This window comes from Coenobita brevimanus, chromosome 72 (assembly GCF_032717465.1).
Source record: "Coenobita brevimanus isolate Jiangsu-jjx chromosome 72, ASM3271746v2, whole genome shotgun sequence".
NCBI lineage: Eukaryota > Metazoa > Arthropoda > Malacostraca > Decapoda > Coenobitidae > Coenobita > Coenobita brevimanus.
The window spans coordinates 28,489,576-28,497,391 of record NC_137025.1 but is presented as its reverse complement, the minus strand read 5'-3'; positions in this window follow the sequence as shown (position 1 = coordinate 28,497,391).

The following is a 7,816-nucleotide window of genomic DNA, read 5'->3' as shown; positions in this document are numbered from 1 at the left end:
GATATTTTGACCAACAAATACTGGTTTCTTTACACAGAATGGAAGACTAATATTGTTTAGTGAGCATAATCTAATTTTAAGCAATGAAACATATGTGCAAACCAGGGATTACATTAAACTCAACAATTATAGATACTGATTTTCTGAAAGAAAGGAACAACCCAGTAAAGGATAGTGTCAAAGTCTTAATGAAATCGTAATCATATTTCAAGTCAGCATTACAGTAGCAAATCACAGACTCATTCTCTTCCCACTATCTATCTATCTATCTCTCTATCTATTGCCAGACGCCATAATCCCGTAATGGGTTGCCATTTGACTCTGAGTTATTTGTTTTACAGGGAGGGACACTAACCCTCCACCAACCCACTTGTTGACACGTAGGGAGCACGTATGGTTTGGTTATATGGTTACCACCCAGCGTTGAAAATGGTTTCTTGGCTTACAGGAAATTATTTGACTTGTCACTCAATGTCAAACCACCTGTAAAGGAAAGAAAAGCAATAAGAAGTGACAGGAAAGATGGGAGAAAGTGGAAGAGAGGAGGGCAGGCACAGAAAAACAATGATAAAGGCTAAGGAAGAAGTAGGCAGCACTACATCAAGTGAGTGGATGATGGTCGCCACCACCTACCACTATATATATATATATATATATATATATATATATATATATATATATACACACACACACACAGGGAGAGAGTGCGTCTGTGTGTGATTGGTAAAATCTTTGTTGTAATGATACAGCTCTTAAGTACATGTAAATGATTTAGTGTTGAGTGAGGAAAATATTGTGAGAAATGTGAGACGTTATAGCCTAGTCTTCTTTTGGGCAATGGCCTAAAGTAATTTATTTCTCTCCCTGTGAATCTCATTCCTTTCTTTCATAAATACATTACCTGCATCCAGGGCACTGATTAGTCATTCATTCTGTGCCAAATTGGTTTCATTCTGCTCTTCAACCTTCTTATTATGCCTTCTGGCCTCCTCAAGTCCCTCCAGCAAGATCTTCTCCGTTGTTTCAGACTTTGGTAGTGGCCGAAGTCGTTTTCGTGGAGAAGGTCTGGGAACGTTGCGTGCTGGTTGTGGCTGAGTGTCAGTTTCCTCTGTTGGTGTGTCTGTGTCTGGTGCTATGCCTGTGTGCTGTGTATCTTCTATAGGGGGTGCCTCTGCTACAGTTGTTTGTTCGGGCGCCCCCCCACATGTGGAGAGGTGTCTGCAAACAACTCCCTGTCACTCCCCAAGGAAAGAACAGAGCAGGTCATATGCTGGAAGTATTTTCATCCGCCCTGCTCACGTTTTTTTCTTATTGCTCTCATAATTGATGAATAGCTCCTTGATGTGTTTCCATTTAATTTTGTACTAGTGTCCAGAGACACCAGGAAACTGAAAGAAAAGGAAAAAATTACTACCCAATGTCAAGATCACTGAATAAGAAGGCAAAGAAATACAAATTTCTCACCTACAATGCAAAATACAACCTATATGAACATTGAATACCTGATACAAAGTGATTACTGTAAATTTTTAAGCTTCTGTATCATATCTGCCTACTGGTGGTTAGGAAACATCAGCGCACACACCAAGGTCCAAAACGGGATCGAACTTTATAGAAAACACTGCATTTGGAAATAAACGCATAAACAAAGCTAGGGATACCTGTCCATTATTAAAAAGTGCATTTTAATCATCAATTTGATGAACGAGGGAACGAATAAGGAATATTTATCGCCATGCCATCTTATTGCTGTAAGGCAATGAAAGACGAGCGAAAGTAAAGGCCAAAAGAAAAATGATGGTAACAAGAAGAGATGTAGGACAGAACAGCTAAAGAGCACAGTACAAAGAGAAAGACTGGAGACGAAAAGGTCCCTTCAAGTAGTCTAAACCAGAGATACAGGGTAGGTATTCTAAGGGAGCCTCCTCATGGAGTTATTACAGAAAGGAGAAATTGATGTTTCATGTGCCTTCCATGCAGGGTATGTGTTTACCTGGTATTTGCACATGTTCAGCTAAGTATGGTTTAAGGACGTCACAGTGCATGCACACAAAGGAAGATTTACCAAACGAAAAAAACCGTGATATGATACTGGTGATTGTTCCGCTACAAGAAAAATTAGTAAATCTTTGGTATTGTATTAACTCCCATGGAGTTTTGGATGGTTTTCAAGTGTAGTGCCAATCCATTATCTATAAGAGTGACCAATTTGTGCTCAATAACCATGAAAGTTGGTCAGAAGGACAACATTTACTAGGAGTAATGAAAGGAACGATCAATACATGCAGTCCTCATTGAAAGTCACAGGAAATGACAACAAAGTCATACATTACTCCATCAAATTAAAGACTGTTATGGGCCAAAGCCAACCAAGACTGGATGTTGCACAATCATTATCCAACTATACATACCCAAACCTGGGGAAGAGGTGAGGTATTACAACAAACAGGTGATTTTTGGTACTATTTTGTATACAAGCATCAAATGTACAGCATGTGCAATAATGACATTACGTTGAAAAATATTATACCCATGGAAGGTACTAAGAATATAAGCAAGAAAAAGAAAATCGACTGTACCTCTTTCACACACTTTCTTGCAACTGATGCCAAGGTAGGTATTGTGTAGGGAAAAAAAAAACAAAAAAAACGTCGGTATGGATGTGGAACTTGTAACAAGGACCATCACAATATGCATGAGGGTTTCACCAAAGAACTCTCCATATTTTTTCAAATTGTAAACATTCACTCGAAGAAGGGAATTGTATGTGTGTGTGTGTGTGTGTGTGTGTGTGTGTGTGTGTGTGTGTGTGTGAGGTAGAAGGGGGTGATAACAATAAAGTAAGATGTGCAACTGCTAAAGTGGGGTGATACCAATCATTTCTAGTATGGAACTGCTTAAGTATCAATTTTAAAGACCAATAAAGTTAGGCTGCATGTTAATCATCGTCATCATTTACTTTCATACATCTCTCCGGGGCTAGGGGAACACCTTGGCCGGAATGCAAGTCATGACATGGAATGCTGTGGCACATATCTCATTACGTTTAACATTTCATTGTGAAAGGTCACTGGGCAACAATTTCCAAAAATAAAAATAACTTGCATTAACTTAAGAAAAGCAATGCAGTCTATGTGTTGTCGATACAACTGTCAATCCGATCTTGAGTACGTAGAGTATAACAGGTAAGCAAGCCTGTCCCATGGAAGCAAACTCTTAAGTTAATGGTTCGAGTTTAAAGCGTATAGCCGAAGCAAAATAAGGACAAAAAGCATGCACATACGTATGGCCTCCACCCCAACATTTGGTCTAGGGACCGCGGGCGATTTTCTCGTGTGGCTTTGAAGCTTGGTAACACCAAAGCCTTACTGGTTTATCTCAGAATATGCCTAATTGTTATATTCGAATACATTACTCATGCATTATGCACTGACATTAAAAGTATTTAATCACGACCATAGGAGCAGAGTAAGGTGAAGTTGAGGGTTCAGTTATATTCAGCTGTCTCATCTTCTCCAGTTCCAAATTAATCTCCGGTCGTAAAGCAAATGAAACTTTGTATGGCCTAGCCTTAATAATCACTTCTCCCTCTATATATATATTGTGTTCCACTAGGTTTGTTCGGCCTGTTGCTACTCAAACTTCGGCTGTTGCAGTAACATGAGCCATGGCCAAGGCTCCGAATCGTGTCACCCCGTTGACTGTTGCAATGCTGCAAGATTTGATTCGTAGTCAAGATGTTGTCCAAGAACAACAGTCTGACCCGACACTTGCTTCAGTGCGTAAGAAGCTGGAGGGTGAAATGATTAGGTATTCACGGGGAGGTCAAACCAGGTTCCTTCGCAAGCAAGGACGGCTATACCGTGAGTCACAAACACCCCAGGGCGAGGTTCGACTGCAGTTCATCGTTCCCACAAAGTATCGCCGGGCAGTGTTCGAATTAGGTCATTGTTCAGTGATGGGAGGTCACATGGGACAAAAGAAAACCTCTGACCACATCCATGCTGACTTTCTCTGGCCAGGAATGGGACAGGAAGTAAAGAGGCTTGTACATTCCTGTGATGTGTGTCAGCGTACCACTGACTGGGGACGTATCCGTCCTGCGCCATTGAAACCAATGCCTGTAATCTCTAAACCGTTCGAGAGAGTAGCAGTTGACATTGATGGGCCAATCTCCCCTAGGGCAAGTGATGGATCAAGGTATATCCTCACTATTGTTGATTTCAGCACACGGTGGCCTGAAGCCGTGGCCCTTAAGAATATAGAGGCCGTCACTGTTGCTGAGGCATTGATCGAAGTGTTCTGTCATCATTCCGTTTTGGACCTTGGTGTGTGCGCTGATGTTTCCTAACCACCAGTAGGCAGATATGATACAGAAGCTTAAAAATTTACAGTAATCACTTTGTATCAGGTATTCAATGTTCATATAGGTTGTATTTTGCATTGTAGGTGAGAAATTTGTATTTCTTTGCCTTCTTATTCAGTGATCTTGACATTGGGTAGTAATTTTTTCCTTTTCTTTCAGTTTCCTGGTGTCTCTGGACACTAGTACAAAATTAAATGGAAACACATCAAGGAGCTATTCATCAATTATGAGAGCAATAAGAAAAAAACGTGAGCAGGGCGGATGAAAATACTTCCAGCATATGACCTGCTCTGTTCTTTCCTTGGGGAGTGACAGGGAGTTGTTTGCAGACACCTCTCCACATGTGGGGGGGCGCCCGAACAAACAACTGTAGCAGAGGCACCCCCTATAGAAGATACACAGCACACAGGCATAGCACCAGACACAGACACACCAACAGAGGAAACTGACACTCAGCCACAACCAGCACGCAACGTTCCCAGACCTTCTCCACGAAAACGACTTCGGCCACTACCAAAGTCTGAAACAACGGAGCAGATCTTGCTGGAGGGACTTGAGGAGGCCAGAAGGCATAATAAGAAGGTTGAAGAGCAGAATGAAACCAATTTGGCACAGAATGAATGACTAATCAGTGCCCTGCATGCAGGTAATGTATTTATGAAAGAAAGGAATGAGATTCACAGGGAGAGAAATAAATTACTTTAGGCCATTGCCCAAAAGAAGACTAGGCTATAACGTCTCACATTTCTCACAATATTTTCCTCACTCAACACTAAATCATTTACATGTACTTAAGAGCTGTATCATTACAACAAAGATTTTACCAATCACACACAGACGCACTCTCTCCCTGTGTGTGTGTGTGTATATATATATATATATATATATATATATATATATATATATATAGTGGTAGGTGGTGGCGACCATCATCCACTCACTTGATGTAGTGCTGCCTACTTCTTCCTTAGCCTTTATCATTGTTTTTCTGTGCCTGCCCTCCTCTCTTCCACTTTCTCCCATCTTTCCTGTCACTTCTTATTGCTTTTCTTTCCTTTACAGGTGGTTTGACATTGAGTGACAAGTCAAATAATTTCCTGTAAGCCAAGAAACCATTTTCAACGCTGGGTGGTAACCATATAACCAAACCATACGTGCTCCCTACGTGTCAACAAGTGGGTTGGTGGAGGGTTAGTGTCCCTCCCTGTAAAACAAATAACTCAGAGTCAAATGGCAACCCATTACGGGATTATGGCGTCTGGCAATAGATAGAGAGATAGATAGATAGATAGTGGGAAGAGAATGAGTCTGTGATTTGCTACTGTAATGCTGACTTGAAATATGATTACGATTTCATTAAGACTTTGACACTATCCTTTACTGGGTTGTTCCTTTCTTTCAGAAAATCAGTATCTATAATTGTTGAGTTTAATGTAATCCCTGGTTTGCACATATGTTTCATTGCTTAAAATTAGATTATGCTCACTAAACAATATTAGTCTTCCATTCTGTGTAAAGAAACCAGTATTTGTTGGTCAAAATATCTGTGTGATTAAAATGTATGCTTAACTTTAGCCATTAATTATAATGTTCCAACAGAAGTCAGCTGTCAAAATATTTAGTGAAAGTATATATCTTTTTATTGGTACACGTAGGTTCACTGAACTAATGCTCTAATGTACAAATAAGAAAAATCTCAGGTATTTAAAGTAATTAAAAAAAAAAAAAAAAAATATTAATTGTGCTGTGAATGGTAGGAAGTTCATGTTTGTAGACAGTTTATAAATGTTATTTCCTGCCTAGTAGGTTAAGAGTACTAAGTTCAATATGAACGTGGATTTAAAGTACAAAAGCATTTCTTATAAAACTGTGATGTGAATGATAGGAAGTTATTTTTTCCAGCTACTGAATGTTTTCCTGCTTAGTAGGTTAAGAGTACTATGTTTATTCCAATATGAAAGTGCGTTTTAAGTAGAAAACCATTTTTCATAGACTGTGATGTGAATGGTAGGAAGTTAATTTTTCTAAATAGTTAATAGATGTTTTCCTGCCTAGTAGGTTAAGAGTACTATGTTCATTACAATTTTTAAGTGGGTTTGTAGAACAATACCATGTATAATAAATTGTGCAGTGTTATGTTAGGAAGTTTATTTTTATAGTTTATGCTATTTGCTGCATAGTAGGTTAAGAGTACTTTGCTCATTCCAGTATGAAAGTGTTGTTCCAAATGTCTTCATCATACTTTGGTAGTACAATTATATCGTTATTTATACATATAATAAGGGTTTGTATTTCATGTTGGATTGATAGAAAGTTCTTAAAGGCTCATTATTACACATTGTTAAGATTTCATATGATATAGATATCGAAAGGATACGTTTATGTGCAGCTACAGAATGTGGTGAATGTTTTTGGCATATCAGATAGAGACAGGATTCCGGGGGCTAGAATGATGAGTGAATGGAAGCGTGGCCCATTGGACTGGGCAAACTTAAGCTGTCTGGGCGTGCTACTCCTCACCCTGCCCTAGGGTGTGAAAGGATGTCCGGATGATGATGATAAGACAGCCATTGCAGGTTCATATAATCAAGGGGTGGTTGGGGTTTATTGCTCATGTAATACCACACAGGGATGAGTGGGGCTGGTCATTCTCATCATAACTGTCAGGACCAACTTGCCTTGCCCCGGGCTTCTCTGCTTCTCATGGGGCAACACAGGATTAGATGATGATGATGATGATAAAACACCCTCATTAACCAATATAAGTTGGTTAAGTATCAAACACATTATGTGAGAAACTTGGTGCCTATCAGTGATTCCTTGTGTTTAAAGTGCAGTGCATTATGCACGAGAGTATAAATACAAAATACTGTAGCCGCCATATATAGGGTTATACTGATAACTATGATTAACTCTGCGTAGAGGGTACATTAATAGGAATGCCAGTAGATCTCTTGATTTTTATTGAATATTGAACACTATTCACAGTGTCACATAAGTTAGGGCAGCATGTAGAGTGAAAGGAATATTTACTATTGCTGAAACACATATCAATCCTCTTACAGTGAATAACATGACAGTGAGTGATGACCATTCATACGCAGATGACTCAACACTTCAGTTCACTGAAAAAAAAAAAAAAAAAAAAAAAAAGATTCACAAAGTTTATTATCGACTCACAACTCTATTCATCAATCTCCATCAATCAAGACTTATTTAAGATCAGTGAATGGGGACAAAGTAACCTTGTCTCATTTAATGGCAGCAACTTCAATCTACAGCTGTTCATGTCCAACTGTTACAGACTTTTCATGAATGGAGGACACTATTGTATTAATACTGAGTATGGATTATTTTAAAATATTTGTTGTTCCTCCCTCAGTTCAATTAAAAAAAAAAGGCAGTGATGCAATCAAACCATACAAAACTTAACTTTTAATATGGCATTAG